The following is a 27,231-nucleotide window of genomic DNA, read 5'->3' on the forward strand; positions in this document are numbered from 1 at the left end:
TCCTGTTAGTAAATGGCTTCTGAGAGCAGGAAAGAGATAAAAAGGGTCAATAATTTATGGATTTGAGCTCTGGCATACTTCAATGAAGGTGTCATTGAGCAGAGACAATAAAACAGTAAATACTAAAAAACTAGATTTAAAGAGAAGCTGTTAGGTATAAGGTCTCAGAGAAAAAAAACACATATATCAGTAGCTAAATAGTGGCTGTACTTACATTACATATGCATTTCTCTGTCCACGTTTGGATTTCACAGAATTTTTATATAGTACTAACTGGTCGCCCGGCGTTGCTTGGGTATGTAATAGGCTAGTGTTACCTCTGCCCACTTTTTCTAATCCTAACACACAATTACTCAAGGATGACCTAGTTTGTGAGCTTTGCAGTCTTTGGCATCAATAATTGGCATTGAAATGAAATAAATCTAATTGGCTGTGGCTCCACTCCTTTGAAAATCAATAGGTGAATTTTGATTAGCTTTTGTAGGCTCCACCCACTTTTCTGAATATTAATCCCAGTTACCCAGTGACCAACTGTGCAAAGTTTAAGAAACCTGCCATTGACAGAGTAAGAAAAACAAAAGTTTGCTTTCTTAAAACAGAAAGAATTTGCGATAATTCAGGGTGGAGTGAGCTTAAAATGTCTCCCAGTGCATCACTGTTGAATATATGCAAATTAAGCATTGTTACCCTTGAAAGCTAAACAAACCTCCAGAACTGCTGGAATGAAATGATGTGTCAGCTTGTTAATTTGTACTGAGCCATAAAAATCCAACATGCATACAGACTGTTTTGGATTTTTTTTTTTTTTTTTTTTTTTTTTGGCCTTTCAGATTAAAATCACTTAAAAACCAGCCATCACGCGGATCTCTCCATCAGGTTGGCAGCGATATTGCCCATCCTTCATAATTAAATCATCATACCGGCCTTTATTAAATCTGTTCACTTTTTATATCAATGAGCTCCATTCTTTTTGTTTCCAACATTCCTGAGCCTTCTCCTCTCCAACACTTTTTTTATCTGCCAAATACACCACATACAATCTCGCCAAGAAAAAATTGCATACTGCTTCCAATGACAACTGCTCCTTCTTGAATACAATTAGATTCCTTGCATCCCACAGAACTTCCTTGAATACAGAAAACACGATCCACCCCTTTCTATCCTTTTCCTTTGCACCCAGTGACACTCCACCCATCACCATTAAAAGAGATGTGCCCCTAACCTCCACCACCACCTCTAAAAAAACCCCCAACTTCCTCCGAAAATCCCTTGCAAAATCACACTCCCAAAAAACGTGATCCACATCTTCTTCCCCTCCGCACCCTTCTCTTGGGCACCTTCCTGAGGGAGTCATACCCCTCCTTTTGCAAAAAACCCTAGTAGGGAGTGCTGATACCAGGGACATCCACACCACATCTTTTTGTCTGTTTGTTGTTCCTTTAATGTTCATTCTTTTCCATATTGTCTCTGCTTGTGCACTTGTCATTCCTTTTATATAACATATTATATCATTTCTTGTGATCCATTTTTTTATGTTCTGTTTATTTATATCCGCCAAGGCTGCTCCTGTCATATTGAAATTGTACAGAATTTCTTTGACCTTTTGATAGCATAGCGTGGTTGTGAATGCAACAGGATTGCTCAGGTCCTTAGCAACCCATCCCAACTTGTTCCACAACCATCCTTCCAAGTATCTTACAAAATCCTTCACCCTCCCCTCTGACTCCAATACTCTACGGACAGACACCAGATAGTGCAGAGACAAAAAGGAAGCAACATCAGGGAAATCCCAACCACCCAGAGACACACCCTTGTGAACCGTCACCCGTGCCACCCTTTCCATCTTTGAACCCCAGAAGAAGACAAACAACATTCTCTGCACCTCTTGCATCCATCTTTTGCCAGGAGGCAAGACCAAACAGAAGTACAACAACAACGGCAATATCACAGCTTTCACCACCAACACTTTCCCTGAAAAAGACAACTTCCGCAACCTCCAAAAATTCAACTTTCTTACCACTTTCCCTTTCACCTCATCCAAAGTCTTTCTACCTTTCATCTCTGCATCAAACACCACACCCAACACCTTGATCTCCTGACTCACCGGCACTTTCTCCACATTCAAAGGTACAGGCCTCCCAAAGGAAACCAGCTGGGACTTCTCCCAATTCACAGCCATTCCAGACATTCCACAAAACACCTTCACATGCAAATTCATCCTATCAATATCAGCCTGCGACCCACCCACAAACGCCACATCATCCATATAAGCCAAATACTTAACCTGCTCTCCACCACCACCTGGCACAACAAATCCTTTCACCACCTTGTCCCGTTGGACATACCTCAGCAAAGGCTCCACCACACAAATAAAAGCCATAGGCGACAGTGGACACCCCTGCCTGACTCCGGACAAAACGGGGAATGACCTGGACAAAACCCCATTTACCAAGACTTGGCTCGAAATTCCAGTGTAAAAACTTCTAATAACTTTTAGGAGACAATCAGGGACCCCTAATTTTGCCATCACCCCGAACAGGAAGGAGTGTGATACTCTATCAAATGCCTTTTCCAAATCGATACCCTCAATGACCATCGGCACTTTATTTTCCTGTGAAAAGCTTATCATGTCCCTTAACAAAACCAGGTTATCGGCGCTTCTTCGACAGGGGACCGCACAGGTCTGCCCCTCTCCAATCATAGATGCTATCACACTCCTTAACCTGTTTGCGACCAATTTCGCCACTATCTTGTAGTCCACATTCAACAGCGAAATCGGCCTCCAATTTTTTATCAATTTTTTGTCTCCTTTCTTATAAATCAGGGTGATGACTCCCTCCCGCATTGATGGGGACAACCGTCCAGAAGAAAAAACCTCCTGGACCACCTCCACCACTTCCCCACCAATGATAGGCCAGGCCCACCTAAAAAACTCCACTGGGAGCCCGTCCTTCCCTGGAGTCTTGCCTGTTTGCATGGCACCCACTGCCGCCCATACCTCCTCCGTGGCCACCGACTCTTTCAGCTGCTGTACCTCCAACGGATCCAAACACTCCTCCAACACCTCATCACAATACTCTTCCATCTCCACATCTGACACAACATTCCCTCCTCCATACAAATCCACATAAAACTTCTGCACCTCTTCCACCACTTCAGAACCAACTACTTCCTTCTCATCCACCACCACTGACTCTAACACATCCCTACTGGACACCACCTTCTTAAAGAAGAACCGGGAGCAAGACTCCCCCTCTTCCAAATCTCTCACTTTCGCCTGATACACAATCCTCTTCCCACGCTCCATCAACATCCCCTTCATTCGCTGTCTTGCCTCCTCCAACTCTTCCTCCACCTCATACCCCCATTCCTTCATCTTCACCAAATACTGCAATCTCACTTTCCACTTCTCTTCCTCCTCTCTCTGCAAACACCTCTTCTCATACGCCAGATTCCTGAAAAAGCCAGAAATCCTCCTCTTTGCCCAATCCCACCATTCTAACAAATCCACAAAACCTCTCTTCCTACACACCCATCCTGCATACTCCACCCTAAATCTTTCAAGTACGTCCACATCCTCCAACAACTCCACATTCAACTTCCAGACTCCCTTCCCAAACACCACTCTCTCCGACGTTTCCAGGGAACAAAGAATGGCTCTGTGATCAGAAAAAGTGACCTGGTGATAAGAGACAGCAGAAACCAACACATACCTAGAAAGTAAAAAGTAATCTATGCGTGACTTAACCGTGCCCGCATCGAAAAGTAAGTATATTCCCTGTCCCTACTGCCTGCCGCCAAAGCTGCATCCTGCAGTCCAAAATCTGTCACAATCTGGTTGAGGATCCTACTGGTGGAGTCCAGCTTGGTCTCTCCTGACCCCACTCGATCCCCAACCGATCTTATACAGTTCAGATCGCCGGCCACAATGGTCTTAATGCGGCCTGGCAGATTGAACTTGAGCACCTCCAAAAACTCCGCCCTCTCATTTTTGTCTGCAGGAGCGTAACAGTTAAAAAGACGGTACTGGGAACCAAAAAAATCAAAATTCACAACCATCATCCTTCCCGGAATGATGACAGCATGTGACAAAACCTTTATGCCTGGGTTATTAAACAGCACGCCAATGCCCTCATTCCTACTCTGGCAGGCAGGGGACCAGATGGCATTGCCCCCTGCCCATTCCCCAGAGCCTGGTACCGTCTTCAATATACACTCCTGCAGACAAAAAATATCCGCCCTAAAATTTGCAAGGTCCTGCAGGACTGCAGCCCGGCGGTATGAGGAGCCGATCCCCCTCACATTTACAGACAGCAGGGACAGCACCATCACCAAAAGACACCACGTGTTATGCACCCTACACTCAGCCATCATCACTTCTTGGATGCCCTGGGACTCTTCCTTAAGCCCACTGTAGCGGGCTCCTGCTTTCCTTTTCTGTTTTTCTTTCTTTTTTGTTTCTTTGACTCCGCCATATTCCAGTCCTCTGGACCAGAATCTCCAGCAGTACTCGGCCCAGGCACCTCTGGGTTAATCCTCCTAGCTGGTTTGGTGTTTTTCCAGCTAGTGGGTACAGGAGACTGCGTCATGTCAACTTTTAACTCTCCCTCAGAAATGTCACTGACAATACGCATTTTTGCCACATGGGTGTCATCACTCTCTGATTCTGTCACAGCCTCTTTTCTTTCTTGATAAGGTAGTGGATAATCACTGTCACTCTCTTCTATCACCACCTCTTTCTCCCCTTCCACCTTCCCAGGGTCTGTTATGTCCATCTCACACTCCTCCTCCTCATTTGCATAACCTCCTCCCACCTCCTCTGACATCATGCTGGCTGATTTCCCTCCTTTATTTGAATTTGGGGAGCTGTTATTTTTGGAGGGAAGTGAGGGAGTCCCCTGCCGGGATCTCCCCACAGCAGTGTCAGTCTTTGTCTTTTTCCCTGCGCTTTTCACAGGGCTAGAATGTGCTGGCAGAGTCTTCTGCGAGAGAGCAGAAGAAGGGGCAGGCTTAGGATTGTGCAGGGGATCAGCTGACTGCACAGCTGTTTCCCCGCCTGCATTCTTCTTGTTCTCGCCGGCTGAGCCGGCTCCAGGAACTGTGGCACTACTGCTCCCAGCAGACCTGCGGCTACTAGCGTCCATGGCAGGCCGCTGGGGGTCTGTGCAGACATCAGGAACCTCTGCCTGGCTCACGAGAAGCACGGGGGAGGCTTCGGTACTGGTGGCAGGGGTCGGTGAAGCCTCAGCACACTCTCCAGGCTCACGCTGCGGGTCCCGCTCAGTAGAAACTGAGCTGATGACGTCACCTGCGCCAGGGGAATCCCGCTCTGCTGGAGAGCCGGGCACATCTTCGGGGAGCTGCTCCGGGGGGGTCTCCTCCACAATCTCACTCTGCACAGCCCCAGCCTGACTCTCCACAGTGGGGGGACTCGGGGCAACCTCAGTCACAGCACATACATCGGCCTCTCCTGTCCTGCTCGCTGCAGACTTGGCAGCGGCAGCCTTCTTACAGGCAGGACCGGCAGCCTTCTGCACATCAGAGGGAAACTCTGCAGACAGAGGCACGGCGTCCTCTTCACCCCCACTCCCTACAGCATCATCATTTTCATCCACATCCTCACCCAGTTTTCTTTTCTTCACTCGCTGCAGCTTTGGCAACTCCTCTGCCTGCAGCATCTGGGAATCAGTTACTTCATCCACAGGGGGGCCAGGGGGGGTCTCAGCAGCGGTTGGGCCCATATGGACTACACTGGTGCCTTCTCCAGCTGCATCAGTAAGTGGGGTCTCAGTAACAGCCTCAGAGTCCCGGGGCTCCACACGGGGAGCCAGTGACCACCTCCTGCCCCTACCATAAGAACCAGCGGCAGCAGCATACGTGTAAATCCTTGTTTTACCACGCTTTTCACAATCTTTGGCCAAGTGGCCGCCCACACCACAGAGGTCACACACTTTCACCTTCTTGCAGCTGGAGCCAGGGTGCACTGGCTCCTTGCAATGTCTGCACCGCTCCTCCGAGACACAACTTCCAGTTCCATGCCCAAACATATAGCACCTCCGGCAGTAGAGAGGCTGCCCAGGATACGTGACATAACCTCTCTCCCCGGCAATAGAGAAGACAGGGGGTGGGTGAACTACATCATGCCAGCACCCCTCCTGCCTCTTGAACTTCACAATAAACTTCATTTTGCTTCTGTATACTCCTATGTGATTGTATATTTTTTCAGCAGAGCTCACATCCTCAAAATATCGCAGCATGAACAGCCTGACCACATCTGGCTCCACGAAAGGATTGTACATATGCACATAAATCTGTCTCGCCTTTTCATTAAATAATGGCGTGACCGACTCCAACCAATTAACATAATCTTCCCTGCTCTCTCTATAATCTGCCAGCACTTTTAGCGCATCTTCCTCATTATGCATTGTGATATCATAGGCCCCTTGTCCTGGGAAATCTTGTATTGCAAACATCTTGCTCTTATTCAGCTTCAACCCCTCCACCAGTACCTTATCGATGAACGCCTTCGGACCATGTCTCCTCCAATCCGTCTTTACGACAAAGCGAATTGAGTTCCGCAGTTTTGGCATGCCTCCTCCACTCGACGCAGCTGCCATCCTCTCCCCGTTTATCCAGGGCCCCCACAAGGAGGACCCTTAGAATACCCCTCGTTCCAAGTAAATATCCTCCACCTGATCTTCGCCAAAAGTCCTAGAAGCCACAGACTGTTTTGGATTGTTTGATACTCATCAGCACATAGCATGGATTAATTTGGCTCTATGCAGTAGGGCTTGTAACACCGAGAGGTACAGACTAACCAGCAAACTCATGGTGACCCAGAACTCAGTGGAGTGTGTAAGGGACTACAATGGTCCTAAAAGCCCCCTTACTAAGATGTTAAGAAAAACAAAAGTTTGCTTTCTTAAAACAGAAAGAATTGAGGTTGGAGTGAGCTTGAGATGTCTCCCAGTGCATCACTGCTGAATATATGCAAATTAACCATTGTGCACTTAGAAGCTAAACAAACTTCCAGTGTAACAGTGTAAGAATGGCTGCAGTTTACATTTTCCAGTGAAATTTGTATTTGTCTCCACCCCCTTTTTGGTTATGGGAATAAAAAGTATCCTATACTTTATTCCAGGTAATGTACTATGTGTGTGCCAAATTTCAGTTTACATTCTAGCAGTGAAATTTGTATTTTTCTCCACCCACTGATGTCCTAATGTTTCCCGGGTATGTATTTGACTGCTGTTGGCTGTGGCGACGTTTTCTAACCCTAACACACAATTGTCAATAGTCAATGACCAAGTTTGTGAGATTTGTGGTCTTTGGCATGAATAATTTTCATTGAAATGAAACACATCTGATTCGCTGTTTGTGGCCCCACCCCTTTTCTAAATATTTAACCCCAGTCACCCAATGATCAACTGTACCAGGTTTGAGGCTTGTGCCATTAACAGTGCAAAAATGGCAGCAATTAAATATTTCCCTTGAAAATCAATAGGTGAATTGTGATGGGTTTTTGTAGGCTCCACCCACTTTTCTGAATATTAATCTCAGTCACCCAGTGACCAACTGTGCAAAGTTTTAGAACCCTACAATGAATAGTGTAAGAATGGCTGCAGTTTACATTTTCCCAGTGAAATTTGTGTTTGTCTCCGCCCACTGATGTCTTGGCATTGCCCAGGTATGTATTTGGCTGGTGTGGGCTCCGCCCACTTTTTCTAACCCTAACACAAAATTACTTAATGACCAAGTTTGTGAGCGTTGCGGTTTTTGGCATCAATAATTTGCATTGAAATTAAATAAATCTGATTTGCTGTGGCTCCACCCCTTTTCTGAATTTGAACCCCAATCACCCAATGGCCAACTGTACCAGGTACAGGTGATTAACAGTGCAAGAGGCTTGTGCCATTAACAGTGCAAGAATGGCATCAATTAAATATTCCCCTTAAAGATTAATAGGTGGATTTTGATTGGCTTTTGTAGGCTCCACCCACTTTTCTGAATATTAATCACAGTCACCCAGTGACCAACTGTGCAAAGTTTGAGAACCCTACCATTAATAGTGTAAGAATTGCTGCAGTTTACATTTTCTCAGTGAAATTTGTATTTGTCTCCGCCTACTGATGTCCCGGCATTGCCCGATTATGTATTTGGCTGGTGTTGGCTGCGCCCACTTTTCCTAACCCTAACACACAATTACTCAATTACTCTATGACCAAGTTTGTGAGCTTTGCGGTCTTTGGCCTCAATAACCTGCATTAAAATGAAACAAATCAGATTGGCTGTTTGGGGCTCCACCCCCTTATATAAATGTAAACCCCAGTCACGCAATGATCAACTGTACCAGGTTTGAGGCTTGTGCCATTAACAGTGCAAGAATGGCAGCAATGAAATATTCCCCTGAAAAATCAATAGGTAATTTTTGACTGTTTTTTGTAGGCTCCACCCACTTTTCTGAATATTAATCCCAGTCACCCAGTAACCAACTGTGCAAAGTTTGAGAACCCTACCATTAACAGTGTAAGAATGGCTGCTGTTTACATTTTCCCAGTAAAATTTGTATTTGTCTCCGCCCACTTATGACCCTGCGTTGCCCGCTTATGTATTTGGCTGGTGTTGGCTGTGCCCACTTTCCTAACCCTAACACAAAATTAACCAACTACTCAATTACCAAGTTTGTGAGCTTTGCGGTGTTTGGCAGCAATAATTTGCATTGGAATGAAACAAATCTGATTGGCTATTTGTGGCTCCACCCCCTTTCTGAAATTGAACCCCAGTCACCCAATGATCAACTATACCAGGTTTGAGGCTTGTGCCATCAACAGTGCAAGAATGGCAGGTTTGAGGCTTGTGCCATTAACAGTGCAAGAATGGCAGAAATATTCCCCTTGAAAATCAACCAACTGTGCAAAGTTTGAGAACCCTACCATTAACAGTGTAAGAAAAACAAAAGTTTGCTTTCTTAAAAAACAGAAGAATTTGCGATAATTCAGGGTGGAGTGAGCTTAAAATGTCTCCCAGTGCATCACTGTTGAATATATGCAAATTAAGCATCGTTACCCTTGAAAGCTAAACAAACCTCCAGAACTGCTGGAATGAAATGATGTGTCAGCTTGTTAATTTGTACTGAGCCATAAAAATCCAACATGCATACAGACTGTTTTGGATTGTTTCATCCTCATCAGTGCACGGCATGGATTAATTTGGCTCTATGCAGTAGGGCTTGTACACCGAGATGTACAGACTAACCAGCAAGCTCATGGTGACCCAGAACTCATTGGAGTGTGTAAGGGACTACAATGGTCCTAAAAGCCCCCTTACTAAGATGTTAAGAAAAACAAAAGTTTGCTTTCTTAAAACAGAAAGAATTTGCGATAATTCAGGTTGGAGTGAGCTTGAGATGTCTCCCAGTGCATCACTGCTGAATATATGCAAATTAACCATTCTACCCTTAGAATCTAAACACACCTCCAGTGTAACAGTGTAAGAGTGGCTGCAGTTTACATTTTCCAGTGAAATTTGTATTTGTCTCTTTTTGGTTATGAGAATAAAAAGTATCCTATACTTTATTCCAGGTACTGTACTATGTGTATGCCAAATTTCATTCAAATCCGTTCAGCCGTTTTTGCGTGATCGAGTAACAAACATCCAAACATCCGAACTTTCCCATTTATTATATTAGTAGGATTTGCAGAGAATGATGCTCCTGACAGCTCATGGCAGGTTCCATGTTTGTCTGTCTCCTATGAAGCTAATTGTGATGTCATATCCTCCCTGCTTCCTGATGATTCCACTCACAAAAAAGATCGTAAAGGACAACACTACTGTGCAGTGAATATTAATTAGCCATGTGGCTAGGAACAATAGCGGACTCTAACAGTATACTCCAGTGGTGCTCAGCAGAGCTCGAATATTCGAGTAGCTCGAATATTCGAGCTCTTTTTCAGCTATTCGAGCTCGGTATTCGAGCTCCGAATAGCTGCAGCTATTCGAATGGGCTATTCGCGTACACTCGAATAGCCCATTCACTATTCGAGCTATTCGAGCAAACGGCGCTATTCGAGCTCGGTACCGAGCTCGAATAGCGTCATAGCCCAGATTGATGTCCTTAGAGCCAATCAGAGGGCTCCCAGGCCCTCTGACGGCAGCCAATCACAGAGGGGGACCCTGGCCAGCCCCTACCCTATAAATAGCGGCCGCCATGTTACGTTTCTCCGTCCTTGCCTGAGACTTGCATAGAGAGAGAGTTGCTCCTTTGTGCTTTGGCTTAGCAAGAGCTTTATTGTGGTCATTTACCTAGCGTTTTTGCTCACATACACCTCCTATACACACCTATATTGTTGTTAGTTAGTTAGACATTGTATTTTAGTTAGTAGCTTTTGTGTTACATAGAGACAGGCCAGCTGCTGCAGGCTTACAGCTTTAGGCCTCAGGGCCTGCCTGTGTGGGCAGCTGTCCTCCTGTCCTCTGTTTATTTCTCTCATCTATACCAGTATTTCTGCTGTCCTTTACTACTGATTGTATTAGTATTGTAGTTATATACTGTAACTGTACTAGGACACTCACTGTCACTGTTCATAGGCTACTAGCTGCTCCTGCGTGTGTGCACTCACTGTCTGTGTACACACTACACACACTCTATTTCCAAGTTCTGATAACTGATTGATTATTGTAATTGAATATTGTAATTAGTTAGTTGTACTCACTGTTACTACTTACTGTACTAGGAGTCTCGGACACTCAGTCACTGTTCATAGGCTACTAGCTCCTGCGTGTGTGCACTCACTGTCTGTGTACACACTACACACACTCTATTTCCTTCTGATAACTGATTCATTATTGTAATTAGTTAGTTGTACTTACTGTTACTACTTACTGTACTAGGAGTCTAGGACACTCAGTCACTGTTCATAGGCTACTAGCTCCTGCGTGTGTGCACTCACTGTCTGTGTACACACTACACACACTCTATTTCCTTCTGATAACTGATTGATTATTGTAATTAGTTAGTTGTACTTACTGTTACTACTTACTGTACTAGGAGTCTAGGACACTCAGTCTCTGTTCATAGGCTACTAGCTCCTGCGTGTGTGCACTCACTGTCTGTGTACACACTACACACACTCTATTTCCTTCTGATAACTGATTGATTATTGTAATTAGTTAGTTGTACTTACTGTTACTACTTACTGTACTAGGAGTCTAGGACACTCAGTCACTGTTCATAGGCTACTAGCTCCTGCGTGTGTGCACTCACTGTCTGTGTACACACTACACACACTCTATTTCCTTCTGATAACTGATTGATTATTGTAATTAGTTAGTTGTACTTACTGTTACTACTTACTGTACTAGGAGTCTAGGACACTCAGTCACTGTTCATAGGCTACTAGCTCCTGCGTGTGTGCACTCACTGTCTGTGTACACACTACACACACTCTATTTCCTTCTGATAACTGATTGATTATTGTAATTAGTTAGTTGTACTTACTGTTACTACTTACTGTACTAGGAGTCTAGGACACTCAGTCACTGTTCATAGGCTACTAGCTCCTGCGTGTGTGCACTCACTGTCTGTGTACACACTACACACTACACACACTCTATTTCCTTCTGATAACTGATTGATTATTGTAATTAGTTAGTTGTACTTACTGTTACTACTTACTGTACTAGGAGTCTAGGACACTCAGTCACTGTTCATAGGCTACTAGCTCCTGCGTGTGTGCACTCACTGTCTGTGTACACACTACACACACTCTATTTCCTTCTGATAACTGATTGATTATTGTAATTAGTTAGTTGTACTTACTGACTGTTACTACTTACTTACTTACTGTACTAGGGACACTCACTCAGTCACTGTTCATAGGCTAGCTCCTGTGCGTGTTTGCGCGTGCGTGCACTCACTGTCTGTAGTGTACACACACTAAATTTACTTGTGATTACTACTGATTATTGTAAGTTGTAACTGCTAGTTGTACTTCCTGACTGTTACTACTTACTTACTGTACTAGGGACACTCACTCAGTCACCTCACCCACCAACCCACTCCATTAAAGTACCCCACTTTTCACCCGCCCTTTTAAAAAACTTTTGTCTATACGCCCAAAACATCGAAGATGTCTGGAAGTGGCAGCCAGCGCGGTTTGGGCAAGGGGAAGGGCAGCAAGGGAATCAGGAGGAGAGGGAGCAGCATTGTGGCAAGCCGCGGGCGCGGGCGCGCCACCATGCACAGTTCCGCAGCAGCAGCAGCAGCGTCAGTGGCTAACATTCCTCCCATAGCCACTGGCCGTGGACGCCTTGGGCGCCGCCCAGCAGGAGCATCTGCAACTCACGCTGCAGAGACACAGCAGCAGCAGCGTGTAGCACCTGCTCCGATTTTCCTCCAGCCGGGTCGGAAACGTCCCATTGAGGAAAAGCATGCAGACACTGTGGTGCAACTCATGACGGAGGATGAGCAGCCCGCCATCAGCTCTGCATCTGAGGCCTCCACCCTCACCACCACCACCACCACCCCTGTTCGCAGCAGCCGCCCAGCAGGGTCTAGGGAGGAGGCCCGTTCACCGTCACTCGCCGACCTGTCATTCAGCAGTCTTTTGACCCCAGGCATCATGAGTAAATTGTCTGCTGTTGTTGGCGATCTTGAGGAGGAGATGCTGATGGGCACTTTGGGGGATGAGGGATTGGACAGCAAGACTGTGGCGACAGTCAAGCAGCCCATCCATGCATCAGGAGAGGAGTTTGGGGGGTCCTCATCCCAGCAGGACATGTTTCAGGAGGGGGAGGATGTTGATGACCCGGTGACAGACAGAGACTGGGTGCCACCACCTCCAGGGGATGTCGTCCTCAGCAGCTCTGAGGAGGAGGAGGAGGATGCTCTTGTGGGCCTTGCAAGGAGGCGTATCATTGCAAGCATTGGCAGCAGCAGTAGGCAGGTCCCACAGCCTGCTGGTGTCTCAGGCTCAGCAGCAGCAGCAGCAGCATCTGCCAGTACCACCACCAGCCGCACCCAAGCCCCCCCCCAAACCACCACAGGGAGACAGGCAGCAGCGCTTCCATGCCGTAGGGGGATGTTTCTGTCACCAATCTGGCGCTTTTTCACCATGCCCACAGTGTACAGCAAGTACGCCACTTGCAACCACTGTCAGCGGAAGTTGAGCAGAGGTGCAGACCCCTTAAAGTTCTGCACCAGCTCGCTCATCAACCACCTTGCTGCGAAACATTTCCACCAGCATCAGGAGTTCCAGAGGCTGAAGGCATCTGGTGCTGGCAGTGGCACCACACCCATCACTGCACAGCCTTCAGCAGCAGCAGCAACAGCAGCCACCCGCCCTCCTGCTCCTCCAGCAGCACCAGCAGGAGTGCGGAAACGCACTGCTCCTCCCCCCTCTGCAACTCCTGCCGCCGACACTGAGGCCTGTTCTGGCAGCCAGTCCTCAGTGGCCTCCTCCGCTGTGTCTGCTGATTCCCGTGCCAGCAAAAGGCCACGCCAGAGCCTTTTGAGCGAGTCCTTCCAGGGGGTGGTTAGGGCTCTGCCTCCCAGCAGCCGTCGCGTGCGGCAGCTGAACGGCTTGCTGGCACGGGCCATGTGCTCCCAACTCCTGCCGTACACGCTCATGCAGGAGGGGAGCGACATTCGTGCGCTGCTTGCTTGCGCAGCCCCAGACTGGCAGCTCCCCAGCAGACACTTTTTCTCCCGCAAGGCCATTCCTGCACTGCACCGCTTTGTGATGGCCAATGTGGAGCGAGGGCTGGAGCACGCGGTTGGTGAAAGGGTCCACGTCACCATGGACTCCTGGAGCAGCCGCTTCGGGACAGGCCGCTACCTGTCCTTCACTGTCCACTGGGTCAGCTTGGTGGAAGGGGGTGAGGATGGGAGAGCAGCAGCGGGCACAGCAGCAGCAGCAACACAGTGGGTGGTGCCACCCCGCAGGGTCAGGGGAACTGCAGCAGGTTCCTCCGATCCTCTGCCATCCTCCGGCACACCTGGCCAAACCCCCCGCCTCAGCAGCAGCGTGAAGGCCCGCCACTGCCAAGCGCTGCTGCACTTGGTCAGCCTTGGGAAGACCAAGCTGACGGCAACCCATGTGTTGGCCAAACTCCAGGAGCAGGAGAGGATTTGGCTGACCCCCAGAGGCCTCAGAGTCGGAGAGGTGGTGGCCGACAATGGGGCCAATCTGGTTGCCGCAATAGACAGGGGAAACCTGACCCACATCCCCTGTCTTGCCCACGTGCTGAACCTGGTGGTGCAGAAGTTCTTGCGCACCTACCAGGGGATGGGCGAACTGCTGGAAACGGCAAGGAACGTTGTGCGTCACTTCCGGCGCTCGGCTGCAGCCTGTGCGAGCCTGGAAGACGTGCAAAAGGAGCTGGATCTGCCACGCCATCGGCTGATCCTTGACGTTCCGACTCGCTGGAACTCCACCCTGGCGATGTTGGAGCGTCTGGTTGAACAGAAGCGCGCTGTCAAACAGTACCTTGCCCTGGCCACTGTTTCCGCCGCTCAGAGAAGGGACAAGACCAGCAACATCCCGTCCATCGTCCCCGATGATGACTGGAGGCACATGCAGCAGGTGTGCTTAGTGCTGGCTCCCTTTCTGCAGGCCACTAACATGGTGAGCAGGGACCATGCTATGGTCTGCGAGTGGGTGCCCCTGGTTTGTCTGCTGAACAGGGCCCTCGATGCTTTGCTGGAACAGGGAGCGGCAGCCTTGGACCAGCAGGAGCGGCAAGCAGCTGCACAGTCCACCTCTAAGGGGGAGGAGGAGGAGGACTTGGTGGAGGTCCCTGACCTTGCTGCTGATGAGGGGGATCAGCACAGTGCAGCTGAGTTGGTGCGGGGGTGGAGAGAGGATGAGGCTGACGAGGCAGAGGAGGAGGATGAGGACAGCAGCACTGCCGTCGATGTGCCAGCAGACGTGGCCCGCCTCTTCCCAATGGCAGCGCACATGCTGACGTGCCTGCGCAGAGACCCCAGGGTGATCCAGATGAAGCAGAGGGAGGACATCTGGATCAGCATGATGTTGGACCCACGCCTCAAGGGGAAGTTGAGCCAGTTCCTGCCGCCTGCAGGAGGAGACCCAGCGCAACAAATAAGGAGCTTGCAGCAGGCCCTTGTTGAGCGCTTGGAGGAAGCCTTCCCCCAGCCTTCCACCCCCACTGTCCAGCAGCCAGCACAGAGGCAGCAGCAGGTGCCTGCATCCAGCAGCAAGCGCCCCACAGACCTGCTGTCTCTCAGCCACGAGCTCTACAGGACTGTAGAGGCTCCGGCAGCAGTGACTAGAGAGGAGGTGCATGCAGCAGCATCCTCCACTGGTCACAGCCAGCGCCTGACCCGCATGGTGGCTGACTACATGGGGTCCTACAGCGGGCTTGACAGCGATGCCCCTGTTGATCCCATGGAGTATTGGGTCAAGCGCCTGGAGATCTGGAGCGAGCTGGCGCAGTACGCCCTGGAAGTGCTGTCCTGCCCCCCTTCCAGCGTGCTGTCCGAGCGCTGCTTCAGTGCAGCTGGTGGTGTGGTCACCGAGAAACGCTCACGTCTGTCTCACAAGTCTGTGGACAGACTGACGTTTCTCAAGATGAACCAGGCGTGGGTGGAAGGCGAGTTCCTGGCCCCTGTTGTCGGCGAGAGGGGGACATGAACTGGCTAAGAACCATCGTTAATGTGCCTTAACACCCTTTACCACCTCCTGGCTCCTGCTCACTAAGCCAGCCTGGTTCACTTTGACTATTACGTCGCCTGCAGCCACACATTTTACACCTACAGTGGGCTGCTGTGTACTGCCCTTCTGCTGTCTGTCTGTGTTTCCCACTGCCAGGGTACACAGATTTACCTTCTGCTGCCACTCTGCCACCAGCTATTACGTCAAACAATAGCTATATATCTGTGTAATTTGTTTTACAAACAAAACCAAAAAACCATAAAAAAAAAAAAAAAAAGGTTTAATTTTTCTGAGGTGCCCGGGTTGAAAACTGTGTTGTCCCAGTTGTGTATTGGACACGATGTGGGCTGCACGACCGCTGTCTGGGACCTCCTGTTGTGTTCATTTACGGCCTGGTATCACCGCTAGGTACCAGGGCTATTATGTCACGCTGCCTGCCTGCTGCCACACTCACACTACTCCTCCATTCCTCCTGATGATGCTGCTGTCTGTCTGTGTTTCCCAACGCCAGGGTACACAGATTTACCTTCTGCTGCCACTCTGCCACCAGCTATTACGTCAAACAATAGCTATATCTGTCTGTGTAATTAGTTGTAAAACCAAAACTACAAAACCATTAAAAAAAAAAAGGTTTAATTTTTCTGAGGTGCCCGGGTTGAAAACTGTGTTGTCCCAGTTGTGTATTGGACACAATGTGGGCTGCACGACCGCTGTCTGGGACCTCCTGCCTGCTGTGTTTATTTACAGCCCTGGTATCACCGCTAGGTACCAGGGCTATTATGTCACGCTGCCTGCCTGCTGCCACACTCACACTACTCCTCCATTCCTCCTGCTGATGCTGCTGTCTGTCTGTGTTTCCCAACGCCAGGGTACACAGATTTACCTTCTGCTGCCACTCTGCCACCAGCTATTACGTCAAACAATAGCTGCTCACATTACTCCTCCATTCCTCCTGCTGCTGCTGCTGCTGTCTGTCTGTCTGTGTTTCCCAACGCCAGGGTACACAGATTTACCTTCTGCTGCCACTCTGCCACCAGCTATTACGTCAAAAAATAGCTATATCTGTGTAATTGGTTGTAAAACCAAAACTACAAAACCATAACAAAAAAAAAAAAGGTTTAATTTTTCTGAGGTGCCCGGGTTGAAAACTGTGTTGTCCCAGTTGTGTATTGGACACAATGTGGGCTGCACGACCGCTGTCTGGGACCTCCTGCCTGCTGTGTTTATTTACAGCCCTGGTATCACCGCTAGGTACCAGGGCTATTATGTCACGCTGCCTGCCTCATTGACTGCCTGCTGCCACACACTCATCCTCCTCCTCCTGCTGCTGAATTTACCTCCTGCTGTCTGTGTGTTTCCACTGCCAGGGAGCACATACAATGGCGCTTCCAACATGCGTGCGCCACCAGCTATTTGTTACGCTCAAAAATAGCTGCATTTCTGTAAAAAAAAAATTTGAAAAGAGAAATAAGAGAAAAAGAAGACGATATAAATAAGTGAAGAAGAAGACGATATAGAAGAAGATGAAGAAGATGAAGAAGAAGAAGATGAAGATGATGAAGAAGAAGAAGATGAAGAAGAAGAAGATGAAGATGATGAAGAAGAAGAAGATGAAGAAGAAGATGAAGATGATGAAGAAGAAGAAGATGAAGAAGATGAAGAAGATGAAGATGAAGAAGAAGAAGATGATGAAGAAGAAGAAGAAGATGAAGAAGAAGATGAAGAAGATGAAGAAGAAGAAGAAGAAGAAGAAGATGAAGAAGATGAAGAAGATGAAGAAGAAGAAGGTGAAGATGATGAAGAAGAAGAAGATGAAGAAGAAGATGAAGATGATGAAGAAGAAGAAGATGAAGAAGATGAAGAAGATGAAGATGATGAAGAAGATGAAGAAGAAGAAGAAGATGAAGAAGTTGAAGATGAAGTAGATGTAGAAGAAGAAGAAGAAGAAGATGAAGAAGATGAAGAAGATGAAGAAGAAGATGAAGAAGTTGAAGAAAAAGAAGATGAAGAAGAAGAAGATGATGATGAAGAAGATGAAGAAGAAGAAGAAGAAGAAGATGAAGAAGATGAAGATGAAGAAGATGAAGAAGAAGAAGATGAAGATGATGAAGAAGAAGAAGATGAAGAAGAAGATGAAGATGATGAAGAAGAAGAAGATGAAGAAGAAGAAGATGAAGAAGAAGAAGATGAAGAAGAAGAAGATGATGATGAAGAAGATGAAGAAGATGAAGAAGATGAAGAAGAAGAAGAAGAAGATGAAGAAGTTGAAGATGAAGTAGATGTAGAAGAAGAAGAAGAAGAAGATGAAGAAGATGAAGAAGAAGATGAAGAAGAAGATGAAGAAGATGAAGAAAAAGAAGATGAAGAAGAAGAAGATGATGATGAAGAAGATGAAGAAGAAGAAGAAGAAGACAATATAAAAGAAGAAGATATAGAAGAAGATATAGAAGAAGAAGATATAGAAGAAGAAGATATAGAAGAAGAAGAAGAAGATATAGAAGATAAAGAAGAAGAAGAAGAAGTATATACAGTACTGAACAAATTTCTGGACACAACTTCTCTTTTCAACTTTTTTTTTTTAAAGGAACATCCCCACATAATCACTTGCTGTTGTTACTTGGAAAAAAAGAGGTTTCTTGCATCATTCACCCTCAAAACAAGTGTTGGAAGCTATTTAAGGCCATTTCGAATAGTCAGCTCGAATAATGAGCTCGAATACCGACTCGAATAGTGAGCTCGAATTCCGAGGTCGAATCGAATAGTAAAAATTATTCGACTCGAATATTCGACTGATCTCGAATAATTTACTATTCGAATTCGACCTAACTCGAATTTTGAAAAGGGGTATTTGAGCACCACTAGTATACTCTAACGGAACATGTGCCCAGTGATTTTTCAGTGCTGGCTGCTGTTACAAGCTGCTGTAACATGAGCCTGTAACATCTGACTGTGAAAGCAGCCTTAGGGCGTGATAGGGAAATGAACCCAAGGTAGTGCAGTGGGGAGAAGAGGCAGCCCCAGAATGCTTTGCAGTATCTATTATGCGTCCTGCCAGCCTCCTTCAGAGCTTGGGAATAACCAGCCTTGCTGTTCAGCACACATCATAGTAAGAGAGATTTTTAACTTCAGTATTGCCTTTTTGGCTTCCTTCTAAACTGTTTAACACAACAGAATAGAGGTTTAAATTAGCTTTTGCAGCCTGACAGTTACTCTTTAAATATAAAATAAAACTGTGGGATATCTAAAAAAAAAGTAATTTTTACGAGGAGACGAAAAGATACAATTGTTTTTCTCTTCAGTTTATTTTCACCTCGGATGTCCTTTAAAGGGAACCAGAGATGAAGCACCCTCTTGTACTTTACATTATAAATCAGTGGGAACATGACAGTAAACACCTAATTTGCTCTTTGTTTCATTGTTCTCTGTTTAATCTGACTGTTATCACCTCTGATAAGAATCCCTGACTGAGCACTCAGTCTAGCTTTGCTACAGAAAGATTATAGCTGAGTCTGTCTTCTCTGGTGTCTTTTCAAGCCCAAGCCTGTCCCCTTGTGGCTCTGCTATAATGACTCAGCTATAATTATTCCCTGCAAAGCCAGACTGAATGCTCAGTCCGGGATTCTTATCACAGCTGATAACAGACACTTTTAGCAGTGAGAATGAAACAGAGAGCAGAGTAGGTGTTTTCTCCAATGTTCTTACTGATATATATGGTAAAATACACAAGGGTGCTTTGTCTCTGGCTCCCTTTAAACACAAACTCTAAAAGCGTGTGTCATGTCACAGACGCTCCCTACGTGCAAACAGCCAGCGAGCACGTGGGGCGCCAATGAGGGAGAAGAATGCGGACACTCGTTGGGGGACAGCGGACAGGTAAAGCAATGCATGGGCACCGGGATTGAGCTGGAAGAATTATACCATCTAACATTTGGAGGGATGTTGCTGGGGATAACAAGGCGGTATATGGAGGCTGCCATATTGATTTTCTTTTGCACAATACCAGTTGCCTGTCAACCTGCTGACCTTTCATGCATCAGTAGTGTCTGAATCACACACCTGAAACAAGCATGCAGCAAATTCCGTCCAACTTAAGTCAAACATCTGATTTGCACTAAAATGTTTAAAGAGACTCCGTAACAAAAATTGCATCCTGTTTTTTATCATCCTACAAGTTCCAAAAGCTATTCTAATCTGTTCTGGCTTAAGCTGGCCATACACTGGCCCGATTTGTGCCCGTTTCGACAGCAGATTCGATCACTGGGATCGAATCTGCTGCCAATCGTTCACGCTACACGCCGAATTTCGATCCATTTCGTCCGATCCCGTCGATCGCGCCGTGCGGAAAATAACCGTCGATCGCCCGCGGGAAAACAACGCATCGCTAGCGGCGTTCGAGTGCCCGACGACCGACGCAATAGAGCCCGCATACATTACCTGCTCCGCCGCCGCGACTCCAGTCTCCCGGTCACCGCTGCTCTGTCTGCGCTCTGGTCTCCAGGTCCGGCATGCCTCACTTCTTCTAGCCCGGCAGGAAGTTTAAACAGTAGAGCGCCCTCTACTGTTTAAACTTCCTGCCGGGCTAGAAGAAGTGAGGCATGCCGGACCTAGAGACCAGAGCGCAGACAGAGCAGCGGTGACCGGGGGACTGGAGTCGCGCCGGCGGAGCAGGTAATGTATGCGGGCGGGCGGAGCAGCAGCAGCAGCACCACCACAACAGATTGTGAACGGTTTTAGGCTGAAATCGGTTCACAATCTGTTTGCTGTAAAGGTAGCCATACGATCCCTCTCTGATCAGATTCGATCAGAGAGGGATCTATCTGTTGGTGGAATCTGATGGCAAATCGACCAGTGTATGGCCACCTTTACTGCAGCACTTTATACTATCACTGTCTCTGTAATAAATCAATGTATCTTTCACCTGTCAAGACTTTTAAGCCTGTGTCTGGAAGGCTGCCAAGTTCTCCAGTGTTGTGGTTCTGCTATGAACTCCCCCTTACCGGCCCCTCTCTGCACACTGCCTGTGTGCTATTTAGGATTAGAGCAGCTTCTCTCTTCTCTCTTATCTTTTACAAGCTGGATAAATCGTCCTCTGAGCTGGCTGGGCTTTCACATACTGAGGAATTACAAACAAGGGCAAAGCTGTTTGCAGGAAGAAAAGAGCAGCCTGAAACTTCAGTGCATGAGAACAGGGGGAAAAACACACAAATGATCTTTTGAGATTCAAAAGGAAGGCTGTATACAGCCTGCTTGTGTATGGATGAATTTTTCTATGTGTGGACATACTGTACATCAACCTACTTCCTGTTTTGGTGGCCATTTTGTTTGTTTACAAACAAACTTTTTAAAACTGTTTTTAACCACTTTTAATGCGGCGAGGAGCGGTGAAATTGTGACAGAGGGTAATAGGAGATGTCCCCTAATGCACTGGTATGTTTACTTTTGAGCGATTTTAACAATACAGATTCTCTTTAAGGGCTCGGCCTCTGACACAGGAGACCAGGGTTTGAAACTTGGCTCTGCCTGTTCCGTAAGCCAGCACCTGTTCAGTAGGAGACCTTTGGCATGTCTCCCTAACACTACTACTGCCCTAGTGGTTGCTGCTCTGGCGGTTGCTGCTCTGGCGCTTTGAGTCCGCCAGGAGAAAAGCGCAATATAAATGTTATTTGTCTTGTCTTGACTTACATTGTATATTTATAGATATAAGAGAACAATGTCCAATTTTCCAGCATCATTAATTGACTGCCACAATCAAGCAACAAAGAACAGGCCTTTGTGTCTGAACAACAACGTCCAAACAGCACTTGAAGCAAGTGTTCTTCTTTTTGACAGTTTTCTGTTGCTATTGTGCACGTCCCACGTGCAAGGCAAGAAACAAAAGGTACTTGTTCATGCCTATCTGAGCCAGGAGAGTATTCAGAATCCCATCTTGCTGTGTGAAGTCTCCACAATGGACACTTAAGCTCAATCAGCCTTTTCAAACCCTTGCATTTCAGCAATTATCATAAGTATTTTTTTCTTTTTGTAAATGTAAAACTTCTCAGCTGGCCATCAGATGAAGCGTCGTAACATTTAACTTCCCTTTTCATGCTATCAATGCTTTTTTGTTACACAGAAACTCACCCATAGGTGCTCTACGACGGAACCTAGGCAGAAAAATAATTTTCTGAAGCCCTCCTCCTTTTATGGAAAACTTGCACAATAAATGTGACCCAAAAAAACTTGAAAAAATGAACAATAATAGGCAAATTGATTTTAGATATTTAAAGGGGCACTATGGCGAACAACTGTAAAATTTAAAATATGTGCAAACATATATAAATAAGAAGTACGTTTTTCCTGAGTAAAATGAGCCATAAATTACTTTTCTCCTATGTTGCTGTCACTTACAGTAAGTAGTAGAAATCTGACAGAAGTGACAGGTTTTGGACTAGTCCATCTCTTCATAGGGGATTCTCAGCAAGGCTTTTATTCTTTATAAAGATATTCCGTAAAAAGCATTTAAACAATGATGCTGGCCAGCTTCCCAGCTCACTACACAGGTTTTTGGCAGTTGGACAGAGCAACTGCCATTCACTAAGTGCTTTTGAAATAATTAATCCCTGAGAATCCCCCATGAAGAGATGGACTAGTCCAAAACCTTTCACTTATGTCAGATTTCTACTACCTACTGTAAGTGACAGCAACATAGGAGAAAAGTAATTTATGGCTCATTTTACTCTGGAAGAAACACAAGTTTTATTCGTATATGTTTGCACATATTTTAAATTTTACAATTATCGCCATAGTGCCCCTTTAAATGTTGCATGAGGTATTGAGACAGGTCAACCTTGAAATGACTGGATGGAATGGATCCTCAGGTGCTCTGCCTTAAAGTACACCTGTAACAGAAAAAAACCAAAAAACAAAAACAGTCCCTATGGGGTTCTTACCTTGGGTGGGGGAAGTCTCAAGATCCTAATGAGGCTTCCCCCGTAGTCTGTCGCGTTGGGGATCCAGCACTTGCTCCCCCTGACAAGCGCCTACAAGTATTGTGCTGGCGCAGCAGCGTGCAGCAATATGTACCCTCAGTGCTCCATCGCAGTAGCTGCTTTCCGATGAGTTTCGGCGGAAATAGCCGAGCCTGATCAGATCCGCTCTACTGCGCAGGCGCCAAACCCGATGGGGCTCGGCTGTTTCCACCAGAGGATGATCGAAAAGCTTCTACTGCGCCTGAGCCCAAAAGGTCAATATTGCCGTACGTGGAGATCGGGGGCTTTCTACGGGGGGCTTTCACGAGGCTGAAGAGGATGGGGGAAGCCTTGTTAGGATCCAGAGATTTCCCCCGCCTGAGGTAATCACCCCAATAGGGGCTGTTTTTTTTTTCATTACAGATTTCCTTCAAAGAGAAACTCTGGCCAAGAATTGAACTTTATCCCAATCAGTAGCTGATACCCCCTTTTACATGAGAAATCTATTCCTTTTCACAAACAGACCATCAGGGGGCTCTGCATGGCTGATATTGTGGTGAAACCCCTCCCACAAGAAGCTCTGAGTACCGAGGTACTTCTGGCAATTTCCTGTCTGTGAACCTTGTTGCATTGTGGGAAATAGCTGTTTACAACAGTTTCCAACTGCCAAAACAGCAAGCAGCAGCTACATCACCTGCCCACAGTAGAAATGTCACCATGTGATAAATGTCAGATTATAAATCAGGGATTTCAAATATTTTACAATGGGCAAACACTGACTAAATCATTTATACATAATTATTGTAAAAATGAATCACTTTTGGTATTACATTATTTTCCTTGGAATTCCTCTTTTAAGAAAACCTGAACTGAAAATTAAAAGTCAAAATAAGCATACACAAGTCATACTTGCCTTCCATGTAATCTACTCCTCAGTGACTTTCTCCTGTCCCGCATCCTATTTGTTCACTGTGATCAAGGGAATTTTCCTCCTCCATTTTGAAAATGGCCATTACCTATAACAGCTTTCTGGTCAGCACACAGTTAAACTGTAACATCGCCCACTTGAGCCATAGGGAAACATGGGCATTACCTGGTACATCAATTTTGCTCTCAGCTATAACTGACAGCAACTGATATTTTACTGGCAGCAACTGATATATTTCAGATCTGACAAAATATTCTCAGAACTGGAAGGGATTATTGTCAGAAGAAAATGGTGAGCTTCTGAGAGGAACTGATGGCAAGGTAACTGTGTAATGTTCATTTGAAGTTACCTCATGTGTTTATTTTAAATATTTTTACTCAGTACAGGTTCTCTTTAAAGGACAACTGAAGTAAGAGGTATATGGAGGCTGCCATAGCCATGCTGATCGATTTGGCTGCAGTAGTGTCTGAATCACACAAGCAACAAGCATGCAGCTAATCAGTCAGATTTGATAAAAAAAAGTCAGAAACACCTGATCTGCTGCATGCTTGTTCAGGGTCTATAGCTAAAAGTATTAGAGGCAGAGAATCAGCAGGATAGCCAGGCAACTGGTATTGCTTAACAGGAAATAAATATGGCAGCCTCCATATACCTCTCACTTCAGTTGTTCTTTAAGCTGCCCATACATCTGGCGATATTTGAGCAGATCGACCATGAGACAGATCTCTCTCTGATCAAATCCAGTCAGAGAGATCTGTTGCCTGCCAATACACTGCAGACTGATTTCCAATCGATTGCAGCTTGAAGCACCCCTAGGTCAATCTTCTTGTTGGTCTCTTTCTACAGGCAGCAGTCCACCCCCCCCCCCCCCCCCCATTCCATGTACTATCCATGTACAGCAGCCTCTCTCTTTCCTGTACAGCTGTCTTGGGCGGCAGCACTCTTCTGTGCTGCTCCACATATGCAACCCTTCTTCCATGTCCAGAGTAGTGTTGGGCGAACAGTGTTCGCCACTGTTCGGGTTCTGCAGAACATCACCCTGTTCGGGTGATGTTCGAGTTCGGCCGAACACCTGATGGTGTTCGGCCTTTTCAGTTCGGGTTCGCCCGAACTACTCAATGCCCGCCGAACAGGGCCGAACAGGGCCCTGTTCTCCCGAATACGCCCCCCCTATGGGGTCGCAGGCATAAGGGGGGAGCATGCCCCGATCGCGGGGGGGGGGGGGGGGCGGAAATTCCCCCCACCCCCTCCGCTAGCGCTCCCCCCTCTGCCCGCTTCCCCATAAAAAAAAGTTTGTTGAAAGTTAATAGTACCGGTGGCTGGCTCAGTGCAGTGGCTGGCTGGCAGTGGTGTGAGTGAGGAGGAGGAGTCCGACTAGGACGCATTGAGGCCGGGCAGCGGGCGGTTCAGCGGTAGTACCCTTGTGGTACTTTCGCCCTTTCTCTGACCTCACGTCCTCTACGTGATGACGCATGCGAGGGTACGCACGCGTACCCTTGTATGCGTCATCACGTAGAGGACGTGAGGTCAGAGAAAGGGCGGAAGTACCACAAGGGTACTACCGCTGAACCGCCCGCTGCCTGGCCTCAACGCGTCCTAGTCGGACTCCTCCTCCTCACGCACACCACTGCCAGCCAGCCAGCCACTGAGCCAGCCACCGGTACTATTAACTTTCAACAAACTTTTTTTATGGGGAAGCGGGCAGAGGGGGGAGCGCTAGCGGAGGGGGTGGGGGGAATTTCCGACCCCCCCCCCCCCCCGCAATCGGGGCATGCTCCCCCTTATGCCTGTGACCCCATAGGGGGGCCGTATTGCGGCATGTTCGGGTCCCCATTGACTTCCATTGAGTTCGGGGTTCGGGCCGAACATGCCGAACATCTGGCCCATGTTCGGCCTGAACCCGAACATCCAGGTGTTCGCCCAACACTAGTCCAGATGCCCCCTTGCAGGACCGGTTGAAGCAACAATGGGGCCCCAGGGCAATATAAACCTGCCCCCCCCCCCCCAACAGATACCCCGGAGCAAAAATTGGCATTAAGGGACCTTTTTTGCAGCTGGTATAGTCAGGGTTTGAAGCCCCAATCGGTCGGAGCTCCACATTCTGGCTACCCCAGCCTGCATGGGGGACAAGGGGTTAAAAAGTTTCAGGACGGGGGAACCCACATAATTTTAAAAAAAAATTCCCACGCTCTAAACATAAAAATAAAAATTGGGAAAATAGGAAAAAAATGCCAGAGATCTTCATACAACCATATTGCGGCTGTATAGCGATCCCTGGCCAAAGCGATGCGGCTGCGTATGGACCCCCTGGAAACCCTGTCAGTAAATTTATTGCTCTTTCTTTTGATACATGTTAAATTACACTACCGTTAGGTACTAAAAGTGACATTTACCGCATTTAAAGGTATACTTTTTTCCTTCGAAACTTTAAAATCGATTTTTTCAAAAACTATAAGGTCTTTTTGAAAAATTGTTTTTTCCTCTTATTCCCAATGATCTCCTTAACATATCCTGCAAATTTAGGGTTTCTAGCATTTAAGGTGGATTTGCTATTAACCATTAAAATCAGCTGGTTTTTAATTGTGTATTTTTTTTCCTTTGAAACTTTAAAATCGATTTTCTCAGGAACTATAAGGTCGATTTGAAAAAAAATGTTTTCCTCTTGTAGCCACTGGGGGCCCCTACAAGCTCTGGGGCCCTGGGGCAGCTGCCTCCTTTGCCTCTATGGTAGCGTCGGCCCTGCCCCCTTGAGCTGCAGCTACCTAAGGCCCAAGCCTTTGTGCCCTTTCCAGAAATCCAACCCTGGACATCTGTAGCGGCCAAATGCTGGAGCTATAATGTGTATCTGCTGGATTCCTGCATGCTGAGCTGGGATCTCTTATTCTAGGTATGTAAGAACATTCCTGTACCCATGCTACTACATGGCAGAGGGTAAGTTTTGTTTTTTGTTTTTTTTCTTAACATGAACCTGTGACCAACAACACAAAAGGTTTTATACTCACCTGGAGCTTCCTCTAGCCCCCTGTAGTCTGTGGGATCCCTCAGTGTCTGTCTGGTCATATCTGTTCCGTGTCTGGGAGCTCCAAAAAAGACCCCAACTATGCCAGTCGGGGGGAAAACTGTTCATGCACAGCCCTGGCCACGGGCCCTTGGTTTCACTCCCATGCACAGTTACACGCCTTAAAGAGGAACTCCAGCCTAAACAAACATACTGTCATTAAGTTACATTAGTTATGTTAAAAGAGATAGGTATTATAATCTCTTACCCACCCTGTTTTAAAAGAACAGGCAAATGTTTGATTTCATGAGGGCAGCCATCTTTTTGGTTGAAAGGAGGCGACAGGGAGCATGAGACACAGTTCCAACTGTCCTGTGTGCTGATCACCCCTCCCAGTTGCTAGGCAATGTGAATAACAACATAGGAAATCCCACCATGCTTTGCACAGCTTTAGGAAAAAAAAGCCCAGGCAGTATTCTTTGATGGGTGGATCTTAGCTAAAAATGCAGCTAGAAATGATGCTTTGGTAAGAAAAACAAAGTTCTGATGCTGTGAAACTGTTAAAGAAACACCAAGCGTTTTCAGTTCTGCTGAGTAGATTTTTAGTCCGGAGGTTCACTTTAACGAACTGTGCAGGTGCAGAATGCTCCCAACTAAGGGAGCAAAATCAAGGAGGCGGGCAGC

At 46.9% G+C, this 27,231-nt stretch overlaps 1 protein-coding gene across 6 annotated transcripts in view; it reads right to left on the reverse strand.

The window, feature by feature from the left end:
• Nucleotides 1-27,231, reverse strand: part of GRIK1 (glutamate ionotropic receptor kainate type subunit 1) — a 599,538-nt gene that overhangs the window by 280,961 nt on the left and 291,346 nt on the right. The gene's annotated exons all lie outside the window — the stretch shown is intronic.

The sequence above is a fragment of the Hyperolius riggenbachi genome, chromosome 2 (genome assembly GCF_040937935.1).
Source record: "Hyperolius riggenbachi isolate aHypRig1 chromosome 2, aHypRig1.pri, whole genome shotgun sequence".
In the NCBI taxonomy this organism is placed as follows: Eukaryota; Metazoa; Chordata; class Amphibia; order Anura; family Hyperoliidae; genus Hyperolius; species Hyperolius riggenbachi.